The sequence below is a fragment of the Pseudochaenichthys georgianus genome, unplaced genomic scaffold, assembly GCF_902827115.2.
Source record: "Pseudochaenichthys georgianus unplaced genomic scaffold, fPseGeo1.2 scaffold_167_arrow_ctg1, whole genome shotgun sequence".
In the NCBI taxonomy this organism is placed as follows: Eukaryota; Metazoa; Chordata; class Actinopteri; order Perciformes; family Channichthyidae; genus Pseudochaenichthys; species Pseudochaenichthys georgianus.
In genome coordinates, this window is record NW_027262480.1 from 211,000 (window position 1) to 232,057 (window position 21,058).

General features: G+C 44.7%; 3 non-coding genes across 3 annotated transcripts; all 3 read right to left on the minus strand.

The window, feature by feature from the left end:
• Positions 1 to 5,856: 5,856 nt before the first annotated feature.
• trnav-uac (transfer RNA valine (anticodon UAC)) lies at positions 5,857 to 5,929 on the minus strand. The gene has a single exon. It is a non-coding gene; the product is annotated as a tRNA-Val (tRNA).
• A 549-nt stretch (positions 5,930 to 6,478) lies between these two features.
• trnav-uac (transfer RNA valine (anticodon UAC)) lies at positions 6,479 to 6,551 on the minus strand. Its single transcript has one exon. It is a non-coding gene; the product is annotated as a tRNA-Val (tRNA).
• A 12,824-nt stretch (positions 6,552 to 19,375) lies between these two features.
• On the minus strand, positions 19,376 to 19,448 carry trnav-uac (transfer RNA valine (anticodon UAC)). The gene has a single exon. It is a non-coding gene; the product is annotated as a tRNA-Val (tRNA).
• Between the last annotated feature and the right edge of the window lie 1,610 nt (positions 19,449 to 21,058).

The window sequence follows — 21,058 nt, forward strand, 5'->3', positions numbered from 1 at the left end:
GTTTATGTCGCCGAATTGACATGAAAGCACTGACAAATATGAATATACTGTAGTCAACTTCATTAAAACGTTATTAACGTGCCTAATCTCAGTAATTCACCATTTCTACGCATGACACAACACACTTTGTCCGTGTTTGGCTCTCGAAGCGTTCCCGCATTGACGTCACTTCCGGCTTCCCCCAAAACTTCAAAATGAGTCGAAGGAATTTCCCCGCGATGTTCGAAATTATTGATATTTAACGAAACGGTATCGCTTTTTCTTTTTTAAACTGACGGTTCGAGATTACTAGTAGCCCAATATTTCATTGCACAACAGTTGTTGGGATGGTGTCACAGGCTCTTTAAGTGTATGTCTCGTGATATCAGAGCAGTGGTGAGCCGTCAGGGGCCTAAGATATTCTACAAAATAATATTTAAATCATTAAAACAAAATAATTTATTTAATTGTATTCAACATATCATTTCCAAATGGGTTTTATTATAGCGGACTTTATGACAAGTTCCGCCCGCTGTGAAGCTTTTCTTGTTTCCATAGCAACAACAACTTCCTGTCAACAGCGTAAACTCGCCTTCAAAATAAAAGCATGCCAAATTACACTTAAGACATACAACTGCAACGAAAGTAACAAACACAATGCAATATCCTTTTCAATTCCAAAGAGCACAAATTGGGTTTTATTTACAGGTGTTGTTCTGTGTGGTAGAGGGTCGCTGTCATTGGTGGGTTTTGCACCCCGGGCCGTTGTTTTGATATTCCGCTGAAGTATACGCTGTGACATAATAACCCTTTTTTTTTTCGAGGGAAGGGGTGGGGGTCAGAGGGTCTAGGTATAAAAGTCACGGCCCGCCACTGTATAGGAGCAACGTCCTTCATGAATACCTGTAATTTGTTTAGTAAAGCTCATTCAATGTATCACCAACTGTAAATGCTAGAGATGCAAAATGCAATGAATGAAATGTTAAGAGAGGCTGTGCAGATGTTTGGAGATTAAGTAAACTAAAAGTATTCCCATTTTGTCATCCAATATATTGTGTTACTCAATAAAGAAATGCATGTGTGTTTACCCACTGCAGCTCAAAGGAATCTGACTCATTCCTGTGTGTTAGCATGCTAGCCTTTGCTAATTAGCAGCAAACATGATTTCAGTTGCAGGTGATAAGATCTGATCCTGAACCTGAACCTGATGGTGTCAGATAAAAAGCTATGCACCCCATCTGATCTACTTCCTGTTAGCTGAGCGCAGGAGAAGAAGATAGAAGATAGTTGATTTCATTGATCATCGAACGGTGACCCTGAAAAGACTGCCGAACATATAATCACCACCTGCCCTTTATATAGACCACCCTCGGAAGCCAGCCTCTTCGACGTAGGACCATAGATGCGTGGCTACACGACACCGAGTTGGACCTCTGACGTTACACGAAAGAAGAAGCTGACCTGGAAACAGTTTGATGTAATGAGGCTGTAGAGTCAGCAGAAAAACACGCTGTTGTTTATCTGAACCGACGTTTGCCTCCTAAATTATTCCCACACACACACACACACACACACACACACACACACACACACACACACACACACACACACACACACACACACACACACTGTATATTATATTTCAAAGACATGCTAATAGGCGCTGTCATCAAACACCTACGAGGCTCTATCATGGGAATCTGGGGCAGATTATCATATTCATCAGTTCTGCCCTGTTGAACTGCAGGAAGCCGAACACCGAACACAGAAGACTTCAGGCCGACAGAGAGGAGAAGAAGTGAGGAAGACGAGATGTGAGGAAACACATCCCATATGAAATAATAGAACCAGAAGGCGTTGTCTCTTGCAGTCATTGCGCGACATCTTGTCTCTTTATTTGTCTTTCTAAGTTGTTGTGTGTCTCTGTGTGGGCTTTGACTTTCAGTGGTTATTGGAAATGGTTGTGTGTCCTTATTGTGTGTCCTTATTGTGTGTCCTTATTGGTCATTGCTCGTCTCATCGTGGTAGTTGTTATCTCACTGTGGTTGTTGTCAGTCCATGTGCGTCTCTTTGTGGTCATTGTTTTAGTTAGTGTGTCTCTTTGTGGTTGTTGTGTGTGTCATGCTGTAATAATAATGCATTTTATTTATATAGGCTCCTTTAAAGGCTCTCAACGTGCACATCTTTGTCGCTGTGTGTCTGATTGTTTGTTTTGCATCTCTTGTGGTCACTGTGCGTCACCTCTTGGTCGTGTCAGTGTTACTCTCTGTTTTGCGTCTTTTTCTGGTAGTTTCGTGTCTCCTCGTGGTCATTTTGTGTTTGTCCGTTGTTGTCATAAGCATCGCAGCTCTTGTGGTCGCTGTGTGTCTCTAAGCAGCTGATCTCTTTGTGGATGATTTGCATCTTCACTGTTGACTTGCCTTACTCACATTTAGCCAGTTGAAGTCAAGGCAAGGCGAGTTTATTTATATAGCTTCTTTCAACACAAGCAATTCAGTGCTTTACAAAAATTAAAGACATTCAGAGCATAAAGAAACATATAATAAAATGGAATTTTAAAACACTAATTTAAAAGCAAAGAACACGAGTACATGAATAAGAGTTACAGTGCAGAGTGAGATGTGAATAGTTCAATTCAAAGCAGCGGCATTAAGAAAGTGTTCAGATATTTGGAAATATGCCGAACCAAATGCTCACATTCCTCTCCCCGTATTCTTCCCGTGAAATTATAGTTATTCTGACACTTTTATAACCTTTTTTTTTTATCAAGGATAATTAGCATTTCACATCATGACATTATTAGCTTTGCACAAGTGGAAATTTAGTATTTTGCAGATTTGTTTATGTCTTCATCAGAGTCTTCCTCCGTCTGCTTTATCATCACTGCAGATTTGAGTGTACTTCTCTCTAGTGTGGTTACACCATCTACCCCCCTCCCTCCCCCTCCCCCCCTCTGTCAGTGTCTGTGTCTTTGTGACTTGCGAGAAGTTTGAAACAAAGATCATAGGGAGGCATCAGAGGGAGTCTGGTAAAACCATGAGTCTTTTGTAATGCTTTAAAACAAGGTTGCCGTCATTTAGAAAGACTCTGGGATTGAATTTCAATGGGAGCTTCACTCAGCAAATATGCAATGCTTTACACCCTAAATCTCTTCTTACTTGAGATGTTATATGACATACTTAATGAGCATTGTTAGAGGGAGCTTGAGTTCTGAAACTGTTATTGCTTCTCATTGTCTTTACAGACTCAGATCAAGGTTTTTTCCAGCATCTGCAGTCCCCAACTCCACACATGCACTTTCCGCATTGAAATGAATGGGAAGATGAATGGTTGCCGCAGTCCGACAGCAGACACACACTGACACACTGACCCAGAACCTGCAGTCGCTGCTGAAATATTCACTGCTTCTCCGAGGAGATTCACTCCGAGGGACATTAAGAGTCTGCAAGGAGCATGTCCGAAAAACATACCTGACAGATTCACTTTGGAAATAAGTGCAGACACATTTGATGGGCACTCAGATCAGAGTTTTAAGATATGTGTATATAAACTCATTTTTGTGGAGTTTTTATAATTTATTGATAATAAAATTGGAATACCTTTACCCAAGATATCTTACAAACCATGATGTATTTATGTAAACGTCATCATTTACATTTTCTGAATTTCCAGCCTTTTAGAGTTACATTTTCACAGAAATGAACTTGGTTAGGTTGAGGATAAGATTGTGGTTAAGGTTAGCGTACAAAAAGGCTTGATTTGAGTGTGGAAGCTATGGTCTGCACATCTCGAGCAGAAAGCTGGAAACTGAAATCTAGGTGGAGAAAAACAAAACTCTTCAGATAGAAAATCAAAGAGATGACAGACAGCTGGAAAACAATCGCTTTAAAACTCCTACAGCTAACATGTAATGCAAATATATGTTGTGCATAAGTTAAAGGAGCCTCAGCCTGTAATAGAGATATAATAAACAGAAGAGCTGGATCGTTTTCACATACGTGAGGAAAGGAATTACTATGTTGTTTGTCATTGAAGGGAAACTGTGAGGAACAGATGCTTTCAGAGCTGAGAGCGTAAAACAAAAGGATGATCCTCTTACTCTCGTAAAAATATTGTTTAATTCTTTAATTTGTGATCATATACCAGCAAAGTTAGAGATGTCCATCAGTCTAGTAAATGTAAATTATGATCGTGAACATACGTATCTTCATACAATAGTTTTGATGATATCTTACAAATAATTATTCATTTGTTGTTTATAAAGTCAATTCTCATTAAAAATGTCCCCAAAAAGCAGTTTTAAGCAAATATGGATATGTGCAGTCTCGTATGTGTGAATTTCCAGCCTTTTGAAGTGAAGTTTTCACAGGAATCAACTTGGTTAGGTTTAGGAAAACACTGTGGCTGTATTTAAGTGTGGAAGCTACGTCATAAATAAGCAAATGATGGTTTCATACGGGACACGGACCATTGATTGTGGGAGAAGGTACACCTTTATTCGACATGCATTCAACCCAACCTATGCCTACACCGTCCTTGTAGCTCTTTGTACTTCCTTGTTCCCAATTACGTTGAATATAAATGTATTTGTTTTGGGTATAAACACAAATTAAAGTGCATTACTTACAAACAGTGCATGAGAATAGCTTGATTTGCCTAAACCTGGTAAACATCATAATGTTAGCACAGTCATTGCTAGCATGCTTACATTGCATACGGGAAACGAACAATTGATTGTGGATTAAGGTACGCCTTTTTTAGACCCTACACCGTCTTTCTAGTTCTTTCTACTTGTACCCAATTACGTTGAATTGAAATGTATTTGTGTTTGGGATATATACAATTACAGTGAATTATCTTTAATAGGTTACAAACAGTGGATGAGAATACATAAACCTAAATCTGCTAAATATCTGACTTTAGCATTTAGCTTAAAGCCACGTGCCCAAAAGCATGTAACTGTTAGCATGACTATTTCCTGTCAGGACTCTCCTGATCTGGCCTCAGTTCCTTCTTTAATCTAATCAAACATTGAGCATGCACTCAGCCTCTCCTCCATAATTCATCCATGGAGCTGAGCAGGGACATAGGGAGACACATGAGGGACACATGAGGGACGAGAGGATGCTCTCTGCAGGGCTGGGGTTAGAAAGGAGGCGCTAACGAGGAGCAACAGAACGACGTGGAGACGGATCCCTCAGGGCGCTGATGGATGGAGGGACAAAACCTTGGCTCACAACGAGTGTAGCCTCGAGGAAACTGAAGCAACGACAAGAGTCTCCAGCTGAGCTCCAGTTAATCCAAACACCATGCTTTTACTGCGTCTGCCAGCAGAGCCTCACTCCACACTCACTCGCACATTCTCTCCACTCACTCCCCGCTCATGCATTTTTTAAATCCGCTGTCTGCTTTTGTTATGCATCTTTGTGACTGTGCAAGGAGTTGGAAACAAATATCATAGCTGCAGAGGGAGTCTGGTACAACCATGTGTCTTTTTGTAATGCTTTAAACAATGTCTGCAGACATTTAGGAAGACAAGACTCTGGAATTTAATTGCAATGGAATCTTCACTCTGCAAATATGCAATACTTTATTTCCACAAATCTCTTTTTACTTGTGTTTTTTTACATATTTAATGAGCATTGTTAGAGGAAGCATGACATTTGGAACTCGTATTGTTTCTCATTGTCTTTACAGATTCAGAGCAAGGTTCAACACCATACATGCACTATCTACATTGATATTATATGGAAGACGAATGGTTTCTGCATGCCTGACTGCAGAGTATAAGATCAGACACTGGTTCCTTTTTGTCTTCTTGGAATGAACCCACACTTATTGACTCGACGATTGACCGGATGCTATAAGACCTAAGTCTGGTTCTACTGGGGATTGAACCCAGGACCTTCTGCGTGTAAAGCAGACATGATAACCACTACACTATGGAACCTCTGTCATGTAGACTTATTAAGTTAATCTATATGTATCTGGATCTCACCAAAGTTTATTTTTTACAAACAATTGTAAGAGTTTGTGGGTTACATTGATGCAAGGTCAGGGTAAGGTTATGAAAAAGGTTTTCCATTTTTTAAGGCGCAGTCTTGATTAATTTGACCTGAAATAAGAAACAGGGAACAACAAGACAGACGTCAGGTTCCACTGGGGATTGAACCCAGGACCTTATGCGTGTAAAGCAGACATGATAAGCACTACACTATGGAACCTCTGTAACAATACCTTTCCTAATCAAACCTTTAACACATGATCAAATATAAATGAATAGCATAAAATACTACTAGTGATGGCAGCCAATACAATAAAGCTTTGGTTCCACTGGGGATTGAACCCAGGACCTTCTGCATGTAAAGCAGTGTATCACTATGACTACACTATGGAACCTCTGTGACATTTAAGTTGCTAATCAAATATCCAAAACATGGTCAAATATATATGACTACTATAAATATAGTACCAGTGAGGTCAGGTGTGGATAAAGCTCTGGTTCCACAGGGGATTGAACCCAGGACCTTCTGCATGTAAAGCAGACGTGATGACTACTACACTATGGAACCTCGGTGAGAATGTAATTTAACTAATTGTAATATAAACATGGTTCTGAATATAGTTCAGGAGTTAAAAAGCTGCATTCACAGTCTCAAAATAAATATTAGACATACAGTACTTCTGGGGATTGAACCCAGAACCTTCTGTGTGTGAAGCAGAGATGGAGTACTCGAGTCCTGGACTCGGACTCGAGTCGGACTTGAGTGTCGATTTTCGGGACTCGTGACTCGACTCGGACTCACGCACTGATTGACGCGACTCGGACTTGGAATCGTGAATTCTCGCGCAGGATGACTTGGACTCGGACTCGGACTCGTGAATTCCCCCCCCCCACGATGACTCGGACTCGACTCGTACATTGACGCTCCGACTTGGACTCGGACTCGAGCACATTTTCTCTGGAGTCTGATGTCCTCTATCCTGTATGGCGAGTTCACGTACTGGGCCCCGCTGTTCCAGTCTAGAGATGTCTACAGACACACCCCGCATCGTGCTGTATGCTTTCACACATTCTGCTTCCACATTGGAAAAGAGCAAAATGCTCGTTATGTGGAAACAATATAGAAGAGAAGGCTCCGTAACACATTACTCTAAGGATCGAGTTCAGACATATAGGCTGTCTTGAACACTATCATCAGAGTAACGTGATCTAATCAATAAATAAAGATTCAGCCGATAACGAAAGCACATACTTAACATGCAGAATGACGTCATTTTGCATGCTAAGTAGCCATGTGCTTTCTGGGGATAAATCTTTATCGGTAAACTGATTTAACCCGTAAAAGTTCCTTCAAAATAAGAGTCCCGATCTTATTACTATCAAAATAATAGTGCAAAACGAAAACTTTACCATAGGAAAATATTGGCATACAAATATAATCACTTCTCTAAAAGGTAACTCATTTTAAATATATATTTTATTTGTATATAATAATAATATTAATATTAGAAATAAGCTTTATATTTGTATAGCACCTATTACAAGAATTGTAGCCAAACTCGCTTCACAGCAGTTCAATAGAGAACCGCAGTGACGCGTCCTAAAACCCGGATATAAACTTCTTCCGGTTCCTTCGTCAAAAATGCAATGCAATTTCTCCATAGGATTTTGGAAAATAGCTCGAAATAAGGTCTGTGGTTGACACACATTTAAGAGAAGGATCACGTTTTGTTCAGCCGGATAATCTCCACATGTCTCTCCTACTTTTATAATTTTTGAATCATGAATCTAGTCGCCAAAAGCGAAATGCTAACGTTATGCTATAAACGAACTACAAGCCAGTACAGCAGCAGGGTCGCACGACTTCAACGTCACGCCAACTTAAGATCGTTTCAACTGACTTGCACTGAAACTGCACTTTGAACACTTTAAATATATTAACATTTTAAACTGTATACCCCGTTTATCTAGGCCCTTTTTGTTTTATGTATAGGCTACATGTCACACTGTGGGAAACGATATTTCTGGATGTATAACACATGTAGAATTTGTTTACAATAAAGCTGACTTTGACTTCCGCGTGCTTGCATATTTTAACAAAGCTTTTCATTTTAGCCACACTGAATTTAACTAGAAGTCATGGCTGTGTCAATTACCAGTTTGATATCGTTTTACAAAGATGACAAGAATAATGGAGATAGAGGAGAGAACCACTACAAGTCAGGACACGGGCAGCCTAGATGAAGGTGTGCTTACCGGTGTTGTCAGGGCTAGCATGAGGGACAAGGTTTATAGAGTGTCGGTGAGTAGTTATAGCAAGAGTACCGTTAACCTAGAGTTAATTTATTCACATTAATTCCCATCAACAAATCCATTTTATGTGTCACATGAAATCTTTATTAGGCAAGGCAAGTTTATTTATATAGCACTTTTCAACACATGGCAATTCAAAGTGCTTTACAAAAAATGAAAGACATTAAGAAATGGCATTTAAAATCAGTCATTAAAAAGCAAAGCTAATAAAATAAACATTAAAAGAAAAAATACATGGATAAAAGTTACAGTGCAGTTCAATTAAAAGCAGCGGCAAAAAGAAAAGTCTTCTTGCTGGATTTAAAAGTAGTCAGAGTTGCAGCGGACCTGCAGGTTGGGAGTTTGTTCCAGATATCTGGAGCATAATAACTGAACGCTGCTTCTCCATGTTTAGTTCTGACTCTGGGGACAGAAAGCTGACCAGTCCCTGAAGACCTGAGAGATCTGGATGGTTCATCATTTAGCAGGAGGTCAGAAATGTATTTTGGGCCTAAACCATTCAGTGCTTTATAAACCAGCAGCAGTATTTTGAAATCTATTCTTTGACACACAGGAAGCCAGTGTGAAGACTTCAGAACAGGAGTGATGTGATCCACTTTCTTAGTGTTAGTGAGGACTGCAGCTTCCTAATAGATGTTTTAGTGAGACCTGTGAAGACACCATTGCAGTAGTCGAGTCTACTGAAGATAAAGGACAAGTTTTTCCAAATCCTGCTGTGACATTAGTCTTTTAATCCTAGATATGTTCTTTAGGTGATAGTAGGCTGATTTAGTAACTGTTTTAATGTGGCTGTTGAAACTCAGGTCAGAGTCCATGACTACACCTAGATTTCTGGCTTTATCTGTTGTTTTGAACATTGCAGACTGAAGCTCAGCGCTAACTTTTATACGTTCCACCTTGGCTCCAAAAACCATTACCTCAGTTTTATCTTTGTTTAATTGGAGAAAGTTCTGACACATCCAGCCATTGATTTGTTCAATGCACTTACTCAGTGTTTGAATTGGAGCATAGTCTCCTGGTGAAATGGTTAGGTAAATGTGTGTGTCATCTGCATAGCTATGGTAACTTATGTTGTTGTTCTTCATTATCTGAGCCAGTGGTAGCATGTAGACGTTAAAGAGAAGAGGCCCCAAGATCACAAATTTTACACACCAGAAAACACAGAAATATCCATGAAATAAACATACAGTAGGCTATAAACAATTAAAGGGATAATTGGGAAGGCATTACAAATGTAAATATATTTTAAATAATAAAACAATCCCACCACCACAGGTATCTACAGGAGAAGAGGGAATTCTCTCCACAAAATGTGAATGCCCATGTGGAGAATGGAAATGCAGTCATGCGGCTGCATTAGCCATCTTTGCCATCCACACTTTCAGCTGCACTGACACCCCGTCAGTGGAAGAAGCCAAAGGCAGCTAAACGTACGCATTCAGTGGAGGAGCTATTTCCTCCAACCAATAACTCATTCAACCCGCTGACAAGAGAGCCCACCTCCGAAGATCGTGACTGGCTGAGGGACAGACTTGAGCGCAGGTTCTCAGGAATGTCTTGGCTTCTCTCCCCCGAGCCAGAAGAGGAACACTACAGCTTGGAAACACTTACTGTTCCTGAAATTCTCAAATCTGTTGGGCATCAGGGACCTGAGGCAATTGTGGCAAGCATGGCATTGTCTGAGGAGCAACAGAGGGCAATTCAGGTGGCTACATTGGTCAGCGAACCAAACCAAACTGGCATTTGTTCAGGAAAGGAAGGTTGACTGCCAGCAACGTTGGAGCTGTCCTGAGGTCAAAGCGTGTGACTGCTTCCCTTATTGCCAGGGTGCTAGGGCAGCCTTTCCCAAACTCAGGGTCGCGACCCGTTTTGATTGGGTCGCCATGTTACACACACACAGCTTGCAAATACAATTATTTTATAATTTTTGTATTTTATTTTTTATTTTGAAAATGAAATTATGCAAATATAGCATTGTATATTGAATAATTACATTTTCTAAATACAAATAAACTAAAAATAAAAGATTGTATTTGTATCAACTCTGACGTGTCCCCCGCGAAAGTTTTCGCGCCGTCTGTTTATTGTCTGTTGATTAATCCCGATCGTACATGATGGCAAAAAGACGATACAAAGAGGAGTTTTTAAACGTAACCACAGGAAGATTAGAGGGAAAGTGACAGGCAGTATGAGAAGGAAAGCGAGAGAAAGCTTTTTTCACTGCAGCCGCACGGATGTGACTGCTGCAGTGTGATGCAGCACACTACATGTGGGGGTTATTCCCTATCTTTATTCAAGAGCGTGGTCTTTAAATTTGAGAGCATACTTTATTGATTTCACGTTCAGAATATGTATTTCTTTCCCTCAAACGACCCTGTCCTCCCACTCAAATAGTGCCTGCTTGCGCTTAGATTTGCTCTGCTTCTGCTCAAACTGTACGCTTGCACTCAGATATATTGCTGCTTCAGATTTCCTGTGTTCCAGCTTAAAACGTTCTCCTCGCACTCAGGCTGTTTCTGTGCGCTCGTGAAATGTCTGCTCTCAGATTTCTTCTGTGTGCGCTTGGATCTTTTGTGCAACAACCCTGTCAAAACCCCCCTCTGGGGATTCCCCACAGTATTGAGTATGTAAGTCGCTTTGGATAAAAGCGTCTAACAAGTAACATGTAATGTAATGCGCTATAAATGCGGTTGCCAGGTCCACATTAGGTGTACAGCGCACGCCGGCTGGTGTTAAAAATCACCCAATAACCCAGCAATGTTAATGATGATATCTTCTCTGTTATTTTCAGGCATTCAAGGGGAACAGAGGGGCACTGAGGGCATCATATCAAGTCAGCCTCCACATTGCCAAAGCAAAGAAGCCCCATTCCATCGGGGAGCAGCTGATAAAGCCTTGTCTTAAAGATGTGTGTCTCTCTGTCTTGGGTGAGGATGCAGCGAACAAAATTGAGTCTGTCCCACTCTCAAACAACACCGTTGCATCCAGAATCAAGGATATGTCAGCTGACATCCAAAAAACAGTCACAGAGGAAATACTGCAGCACAAATAATTTTCACTGCAGCTAGACGAGTCTGTGGATGTTGCTGGGATTCCCCAGTTAATGGTCTTTGCCAGATACATTAGTGGTAAAGATATCAAGGAGGAGTTCCTATTCTGTGACCAGCTGCACACAACAACAAGGGGAGAGGATATTTTCAGAGTAGTGGACACACATTTGAAAGAACTGAAATTAGAATGGGAAAACTGTATAGGGTTTTGCACCGATGGTGCAAGGAGCATGACTGGGTGCAAGTCTGGTTTTGTGGCTCATCTACGTAAAGTGGTCCCAAATGTGAAGGTAACACACTGTATTATCCACAGGGAGGCTTTGGCTAGCAAAGCATTGCAACAGGACTTAGGTGAGGTTCTTGATGTGGTTGTTAGAGTGGTAAATCTAATAAAAAAAGAGACCACTACAATCAAGGCTCTTCAGAGAGCTCTGCAAGGAAATGGGGGCAGAGCATGAGCACCTACTCTTCCACTGTGAGGTACGGTGGCTCTCCAAGGGAAAAGTTCTACAGAGAGTGTGGGAGCTGAGAGAGCAGGTCATGGCTTACCTGAAAAATGAGAACGCTAACCTTGTCAAGCATTTTGAGGACAAGCGCTGGTTGGCAAGATTTGCCTACCTTGTAGACATTTTTAACAAGCTCAACATGCTGAACACCAGCCTTCAAGGAAAAGAGAACAGCATATTGGATCTTGAAGATGGAATACAAGGATTCCAAGCACGCCTTGGTCTGTGGCATTCTCAGCTGGTTGCAGGAGAACTGGCAATGTTTCCTGTTCTCACTGCCTACCAAGTAAGCACCGGTCTTCCCTTGAGTGACTCTGTGAAGCAAAACATAGTCGAGCACTTGTCTCAACTACAGGAGAACTTCAAGCGGTACTTCCCTGACTCACAGAGAGCTCAAAACCTTCAGTGGGTGAAGTTTCCCTTCCAAGCTGTGCCATCACAAGACCTGGGTCTCAGTCAGGCAGAGTTAGAGGCACTGGTCACACTGCAGGTCAACAGGGGCAGTAAGATGCTGTTTGAAACAACCACTTTGGCACAGTTTTGGGTTGCTCAGGCTGAGTTCTCCTGCTTGGCTAAGATAGCTGTACAAGTATTGATACAGTTTGGCACCACATACTTGTGTGAATCTGGGTTTTCAACTTTAGCATACCTGAAAAACTTGTAAAAGGGGGAGGGGAGGAGAAACACAAGGACAACAGGTGAACACAATCAGGTAATCAGGGAGGGAAACAGACAGAAAGCAGACAGGCAGGAAATGGGGGTGAACACTTAACACAATAAGACAGGAAACCCAAAGACAAGAAAAACACCAACACCGACAAAACTACAAACGTGACCTAACATGTGAATTGTGACAGAACCCCTCCCCCTCAAGGGACGGATTCCAGACGTCCCTAAAAAAAAAAAAAGTCCAAAACCCCAAGCAGGGTGGGCGGAGGGGGTCCGGAGGACGGGTCTTGGGCTGATAGCCCAGGAACACAGCGGAGGACCAGGAAGGGGTCTCGGGCGGACGGCCCGGGGGGCAAGGTACAGTCCAAAAAGGGGGATTCGGGCGGACTGCCCGGGGACAAGGCCGAGAACCAGGAAGGGGTCTCGGGCGGACGGCCCGGGGTCAAAACAGAGTCCAAGGTGGGGACCATGGAGGACCGAAGGCAGCGGCAGGAAGAGTCAGGGACCCGGGTCTGAGGGCGAAGGCAACGGCAGGAAGAGTCAGGGGGCCGGGCCCGAGGGCGAAGGCCGCAGCTCTCAGGGGACCGGGCACGAGGGCGAAGACCGCGGCTCTCAGGGGGCTGGGCTCGAGGGCGAAGACCGCGGCTCTCAGGGGGCCGGGCCCGAGGGCGAAGGCCGCAGCTCTCAGGGGACCGGGCACGAGGGCGAAGACCGCGGCTCTCAGGGGGCCGGGCTCGAGGGCGAAGACCGCGGCTCTCAGGGGGCCGGGCTCGACGGCGAAGACCGCGGCTCTCAGGGGGCCGGGCTCTCAGGGGGCCGGGCTCGAGGGCGAAGACCGCGGCTCTCAGGGGGCCGGGCTCGAGGGCGAAGACCGTGGCTCTCAGGGGGCCGGGCTCGAGCCGGTGTCGACCGGACAGGATCAGGAGGCCGGGCAGGAAAGCGCTGATGGGCCAGTTCCGGAGATCGGGCAGGACCCGGTGTCGGCCGGACAGAAACCGGAGCCGGTCAGACAGGCTTCGGCAGGATCCCCCACGGAAAAGGACCAGGAGTTGGCAGGAACCCCGGCGACACCGGTGATGGACATGGGGCTGGCAGGGCCCCCGGTAGAACCTCCAATGGCACGGGATATAGGGTTGGCAGGACCCCCGGCAGAAGAGTCTTCTGCGGGACCTCCCACGGGACAGGAGAAAAGGTTGGCAGGACCCCCGGCAGGGGAGTATTCTGCGGGACATCCAACGGCACAGGATTGGCAGGACCCCCGGCAGGGGAGTAGACGGCGGGACCTCCAACGGCACAGGACACAGAGCTGGCAGGACCCCCGGCAGGGGAGTAGACGGCGGGACCTCCAACGGGACAGGAGAAAGGGTTGGCAGGACCCCCGGCAGAAGAGTATTCTGCGGGACCTCCAACGGGACAGGAGAAAGGGTTGGCAGGACCCCCGGCAGGGGAGTAGACGGCGGGACCTCCAACGACACCTGCGTAGGGGCTTGAATAGGGAATGGAGAGGGAACTCGAGCGGAGACTTGAGAGGGGACTCGAGAGGAGACTGGAGAGGGGACTCCAGAGGGGACTAGAGAAGGTAACACGAGAGGGGATTTGAGAGGGGAACTAGAGAGGGGACTCGAGGAGGGACCAGAGGAGGGACTAGATGAGTAACTAGAGAAGGGAACTCGAGAGGGAACTCGAGAGGGAAACTAGAGAGGGGACTCGAGGAGGGACTAGAGGAGGGACTAAAGGAGGGAATTCGAGAGGGAACTGGAGATGGAAACAGAGAGGGGACTCGAGAAGGGACTACAGAGGGGACTAGAGGAGAGACTAGAGGAGGGACTAGAGGAGTAACTAGAGAAGGGAACTCGAGAGGGGAACTAGAGAGGGGACTCGAGGAGGGACTAGAGGAGGGCCTAAAGGAGGGAATTCGAGAGGGAACTGGAGATGGAAACAGAGAGGGGACTCGAGAAGGGACTACAGAGGGGACTAGAGGAGAGACTAGAGGAGGGACTAGAGGAGTAACTAGAGAAGGGAACTCGAGAGGGGAACTAGAGAGGGGACTCGAGGAGGGACTAGAGGAGGGCCTAAAGGAGGGACTAAAGGAGGGAACTCGAGAGGGGACTCGAGGGGGAACTGAAGAGGGAACTTGAGATGGAAACAGAGAGGGGACTCGAACAGAGACTAAAGAGGGGACTAGAGGAGAGACTAGAGGAGCAACCAGAGAAGGGAACTCGAGAGGGGACTCGAGAGGGAAACCAAAAAGGGGACTCGAGGAGGAACCAGAGGAGGGAACCCGAGATGGGACTGTGGCAGCTGGGATCGGGACCATGGCTGCTGGGGCCAGAACTGGGGCTGAAACCATGGCTGCAGGGACCGGAATTGAAGCCAGAATCATGGCTGTTGAAGCCAGAATCCTGTCTATAAGATCCAGCTCTGAAGTCGGACACATGACTGTATAGGGCGCTCTTGGAGCCGGGACCATGGCCGCTGGGGCCGGCCCTGGAGCTGGAAACATGGCTGTATGATACAGTTCTGGAGCCTGGATAATGACTGTGTGGGGCGGTCTTGGAGCCGAAAACATGGCTGCGGGAGCCTGTACTGGGGCTGGAACCATGGCTGCTGGGGCCTGTACTGGGACTGGAACCATGGCTGCTGGGGCCCGTACTGGGACTGGGACCATGGCTGCTGGGGCCCGTACTGGGACTGGAACCATGGCTGCTGGGGCCCGTACTGGGACTGGAACCATGGCTGCTGGGGCCCGTACTGGGACTGGAACCATGGCTGCTGGGGCCCGTGCTCCTTGTCTGGCCTTGCGACGACTCTTCTTAGCAGCCGCCTGAATACTCCGTGGGCCTCCATAAGCCTGACGACCTCCAGCACATGACTCCAGAACAGGAGCAGGAACTGGGACAGAAGCATGGGTTGACCCCAGACGGACCACTCCGAGACGTCTGTAGTCAGCAGGCCGGAAATCACACCTCCAGAGGAAGTCCATCATCCAGTCAGGTAAGAATTCCACCAAGTCGGGCTTCTCCATCGCCAACCGGTGCTCCTCTACCAGGGCGGCCTCCTTCAGCCGAACACTGGACGCTTCCTTCCACCAATCGTGGCAACATTCCAAAGGAAAAGAGAAATGTTGCAGCTCCACCTCAAAAGGATCGTCTGCTGGGTCCATTTTGGGTTGGGTCATTCTGTCACGGATGAGTGAAGGAAGCAGGACCCAAATGCAGATAACTCTTGAGAAACCCTTTATTCCAAGGATAAATGACAAATACAGAACAGAACACTCTCCGGTGAACTCCGTCACCAACAAACAATGACCCAACACTGAACACAGACAGAGACAAGACTAAATACAAGAAGGGGTAATCATGACAACGAGAAACAGCCGGGCAGGGGAGGAGAAACACAAGGACAACAGGTGAACACAATCGGGTAATCAGGGAGGGAAACAGACAGAAAGCAGACAGGCAGGAAATGGGGGTGAACACTCAATAAGACAGGAAACCCAATGACAAGAAAAACACCAACACAGACAAAACTACAAACGTGACCTAACATGTGAATTGTGACAATGAATGAATGTGAGGGCGTCAGGGCATTCACCACTGCAACCCAGATGCAGGTCCATGAGTCAGGTTTGTGGCTCTCCCAATCAGGAGTGTTGGGGGCATCTCCAGATGGTCTGGAAGGGTCTCCCGCTGTGCTGGAGGTAAAGTGTCCCTACGGAGCCAGGGAAATGACAATTAGTGAAGCATTGCAAGTCAAGGGCTTCTGTGTCAGTAAGGAAGAGAAACATTCAGCCTGCGTGAGGAGCATCCTTACTGGCACCAAGTGCAAGGTCAGCTTCACCTCACTGCAAGAAAGAAGAAGAAATTAAGAAATTGTGAATCGTTTTTAATTTACATTTACTCGCCTTTGCAATGTTGTGGTTGTTAGAGTGTTACCCCCTAAACGCACCAGGAGCGTCTGCGCCGCGTTACGTTGCGGCTGCGCCACGCTGCGACCTCCTCCTGCGACCTAACACACCAGGCGCGTTTCAAAACGTTGCGGAAGCGGAGCGTCGTGTGTGCAGCCTCGCAGTTCTTAATTAACTTTAAAACATTAATATGTAGTTGTTACCTTCCACTCCACAAACTGCAGCGACTAAAAACCAGGCCTTGTCCTTTCTGATGTTGTCCTTGTAAAAAGCATTGGTTACATCGTATACAATGGTGTGTTTCTCCACTTCCATTATGAACTCCTCGTCGTCCATTGTGCGTATCATAGTGGAGGTGTTGTGATGAAGGAGGGGGGGTCTGCTAAATTAGTATATACGCGGGATGGGCCTGGCCCGGATGCTCACCTTTCCACTTCCTGCGAGGGGGGGGCTGCCTGTCCGACCTTACCTTACGGCTGCGCCGCGGCAAAAATAGGATTCATCCTAATTTTAGAGAAGCGCTGCGCCGAGCCGCTTCTGGGACGCGTCTGAGCCGCGTCTGAGCCGTAACGCGGCGTGTGTGGTGGAATAGCACCCATTGACTAGAGTGGCCACGATCCTTACGACCGCCGCGGCGCAGCCGTAACGCGGCGCGTGTGGTGGAATAGCACCCATTGACTAGAGTGGCCGCGATCCTTACGACCGCCGCGGCGCAGCCGTAACGCGGCGCAGCCGTAACGCGGCGCAGGCGCTCCTGGTGCGTTTAGGGGGTTAGGCTTCCTGTCAGCTCTTCTGTTGGGAAGATATAAAATATTAGTTTCATGGAAGTCACATCGTCACAAATAAGAGCATTAAGACATACAGTACATAGGCTAAAACAAAACATCTAAAGATATAACCTTGCACTTTGTCTCGTGAACATTTTCACTATTTTGACATTTTTATAGATCAAAATTGAACTAAAGAAATAAAGGTAGATTAATCCATATTGAAAATAGGTGTCAGCTTCTACACTAATTATAATAGTTATATTTCTTAATTAATTAAGATATTACTGTATTGATCCCAATTGGGGAAATGTTTGTGTTGCAGCAGCATAACAAGAAAAACAAAATATAAGTTATTATATATACAAAAGTGGGGATGGAATATTAAATTGAATATAAATGTAAAATGTACATGTGATGTTACGTCCAAGAGAAGCTATGGAGCAGAGAGTTCTCTGCCAGCCAGAGGTGATTTGTTATTAGTTCAATATGTCAAACTGATTTCCCTGACTACAATCTTTAGTTACATGGTGAAACGTTATGCTGCTTGTACTAATTAGACTTATCATATAAGCCACACAGGTTTTAATAGGATGTATTCATTATCTTTACTTATTTTGCGGTCTTTTCAGCAGTGCCATCTCTAAAATGGCGATACACTACCCATCATTTACATTTCACCGTGACATGGACAACAATGTAACGTCAGCTTACCTCATGGCACGAATCCAGACTCTCCTTTGGAAAACATTGGCCGGGAAACGATAGAACGAGCACGTTTCATGCGAAGACCTGTGGCTGCAACCCGGAGCAAAGCAACAAACCATTGCGTAGCTAACTAGTAGCGCTAGCTTTAGCTAACGTTAGCCAACGAAACAAACTGCCGAGTAAAATTGGAAAACACTGGTAATTAATTGTTCTATAATTTATAAAACTACGGTGTTAAAAATGACCATTTCAAAAATAGAGATTCTAATGGTAAGATATAGATATACAGATACTAAAGAGACTACAGATAGGCTACTAAAGATAGGCAGATACTTGCTTTCAAGCAGAACACAGGGGAAAACAAACTTAGCGGGAGTGTTTATGTGTGTAGGCGTAATGACGTACAACGGACTCGACCATTTCTGTAGTCCTATTCAGCCACTCGGTAACAACCATCGTTTTTCAGACACGTAAACTCTTCACAAATCACCAGTGGGGTCACTGCTGATGTATCTACTGTCGTAGAACAAAACGTGATTTATCTCTTAAATTTGTGTCAACCACAGACCTCTTATTTCGAGCTATTTTCCAAAACCCTATGGAGAAAATACATTGTTTTTTTGACGAAGGAACCGGAAGTGCTACAAATGCTAACTTACTTCCGGATTTTAGGACGCGTCACTGCGGTTCTCTATAGACAGGATAACAGCAATGTAGAGGAGCAGCTACATTTCAAAATATATATCCACGAAGATTAATACATGAAGACTTGTGACTCGGACTTGACTTGGACTCTTCTTAAGTGACTCGGAATTGGACTCGGACTCGAACACAGGTAATGATGACTCGGACTCGGACTCGACTTGGACACTCCTTGGGTGACTCGGACTTGGACTCTGACTCGACTACGACTCTCCCTTGGTGACTCGGACTTGGACTCGGACTCGAAGAGTGGTGACTCGAGGGTGACTTGGACTCGTGAATTGGTGACTTGACTACAACACTGGTGTGAAGCATGACATGATGACTACTACATGAATTGCATCATTCATGTCATTCTCTCAAATATGTTGGTGTTTTGGTCACATAAGTCACAGTGGATGTACAGAGACTGATGTTAGGGTTCATTGTTATTTAGTTCAAGCATTGTTTTAAATCTAGTCAATGTTTATTTTTTAAATTTTCTCTTTTTACAATTGGTAATGATTAATTAGGCACAAAGACTTGTGATTTCCACTGGTTCTTGGAACAAACCCACACTTATTGACTCGACGATTGACCGGATGCTATAAGACCTAAGTCTGGTTCCACTGGGGATTGAACCCAGGACTTTCTGTGTGTAAAGCAGACTTGATGACCACTATATGGAAACTCTGTGACATTTAAATTGCTAATCAAATATTCAAGACATAGTAGAATATATATGACTACTATTAAAACAGTACCAGTGAGGTAAAGTGTGGATAAAGCTCTGGTTCCACTGGGGATTGAACCCAGGACCTTCTGCGTGTAAAGCAGCCGTGATGACTACTACACTATGGAACCCCTGTGAGAATGTAATTTAACTAATTGCAATATAAACATGGTTCTGAATATAGTTAAGGAGTTAAAAAGCCGCATTCACAGCCTCAAAATAAATATTAGACATACCGTACTTCTGGGGATTGAACCCAGAACCTTCTGTGTGTGAAGCATGACATGATGACTACTACATGAATTGCATCATTCATGTCATTCTCTCAAATATGTTGGGGTTTTGGTCACATAAGTTACAGTGGATGTACAGAGACTGATGTTAGGGTTCATTGTTATTTAGTTCAAGCATTAGTTCAAGATTGAATACAAAAACGACCCAATTTCTTTGGTCAATGACGGGAGAGTTTTGAAAGTGACAAAACACTGTTTCACACATTTAAAAACACTTAAACAATTAAACAATGTTTACCCAGGATTCAGGCACCTTCGCTGGCTTGTAAAATGTGGTGATGCACCCTGGATGGAGGTATCAGACTATTTAAAACATGTATACCCAGGATTCAATCACTTTTTGTGGCTTGCAAAGTGCTGTGAAAAAGCCTGTTCTCTTGGTGCAGTCTGGGTGCAAGAGCCATGCGCTGCAATGAGATCTCTGGGTGTGCTCTGAGGCTCTCACAGCCCGCTTCTCTCTGGCTGCTCTCTCCCTGTATTCACAGCACTTTTCCCCAGCTTTCACACACTTATTGCTGGGTATGAAAGCCTTGTGCATCACCCTGGAGCTCTGCCTTGGTGCCTTTGAGTGTGAGACCCTGTTAACAGCAGTGAACCTGCTGCCAGCATTACAAACATATAAATCAGGCGTTTTAAAACTTTTTTCCTTGAAAATGATTTGTATTAGGAGCACAATTGTACCTTTTACTATTTAAATGTATTTGTATTATATATTTTGGGCTATTAAAGTGACATTTATGGGTGACTTTGTCAGTTTATGGAGATTAGCCCACAATTCCCGGAGGTTCCAGGCCGAATTTGGGAGCTCATAGGCGGCCTGCCATGTGCCCCCATCCGTGGAAAGCCGAAAAAAGTAAAGAAAATGATCAATTATATCTTAAAATAATCAAAAATGAAGTTTTAAAAAATCTTGAAAAAACTAGAGTGCCAACAGAGTCTTCGGCGCTTCGGGCCGAAGCCCTGGACACTTTTCCACTCCCCCGTTGCATTTGACAACGGAGAGGGGAATCGAGACCTCCCCTCCTCCGTCAAAAAAATGCATTCATGTTTTTCAAGCTACCATCCGCACGAAATCAGAAACCCGGTTTTTGAGAGGACTCAGAAAAAAAACGGCCGTTTCACATGATGGAGGAATGTTTCCGCTACATGAGTGCTTTGGCTCGGATACAATTGTTGCCTGGAGACCCCCCAGTATGGTTCTTACCAAACTTTAAGTTTTTGAACTGGTCTCTGAAGGAATGCAAGGGGAGTTGTCAGGGAATTATGAGACCCTATTTCGGGATACAATTTCTCCATTTTCACCCCTTTCCTCTGGTTCTCCCAAAAGATAAAGTTGTTCTGACTCTGGAGGAATGTAAGGAGAGTTGTCAGGGGTCTCTACCCGCATTATGATGCACTATTTTCGGATACTTTTGGCCCGTTTTCATGGTTCTCCAAAAAGTTAACTC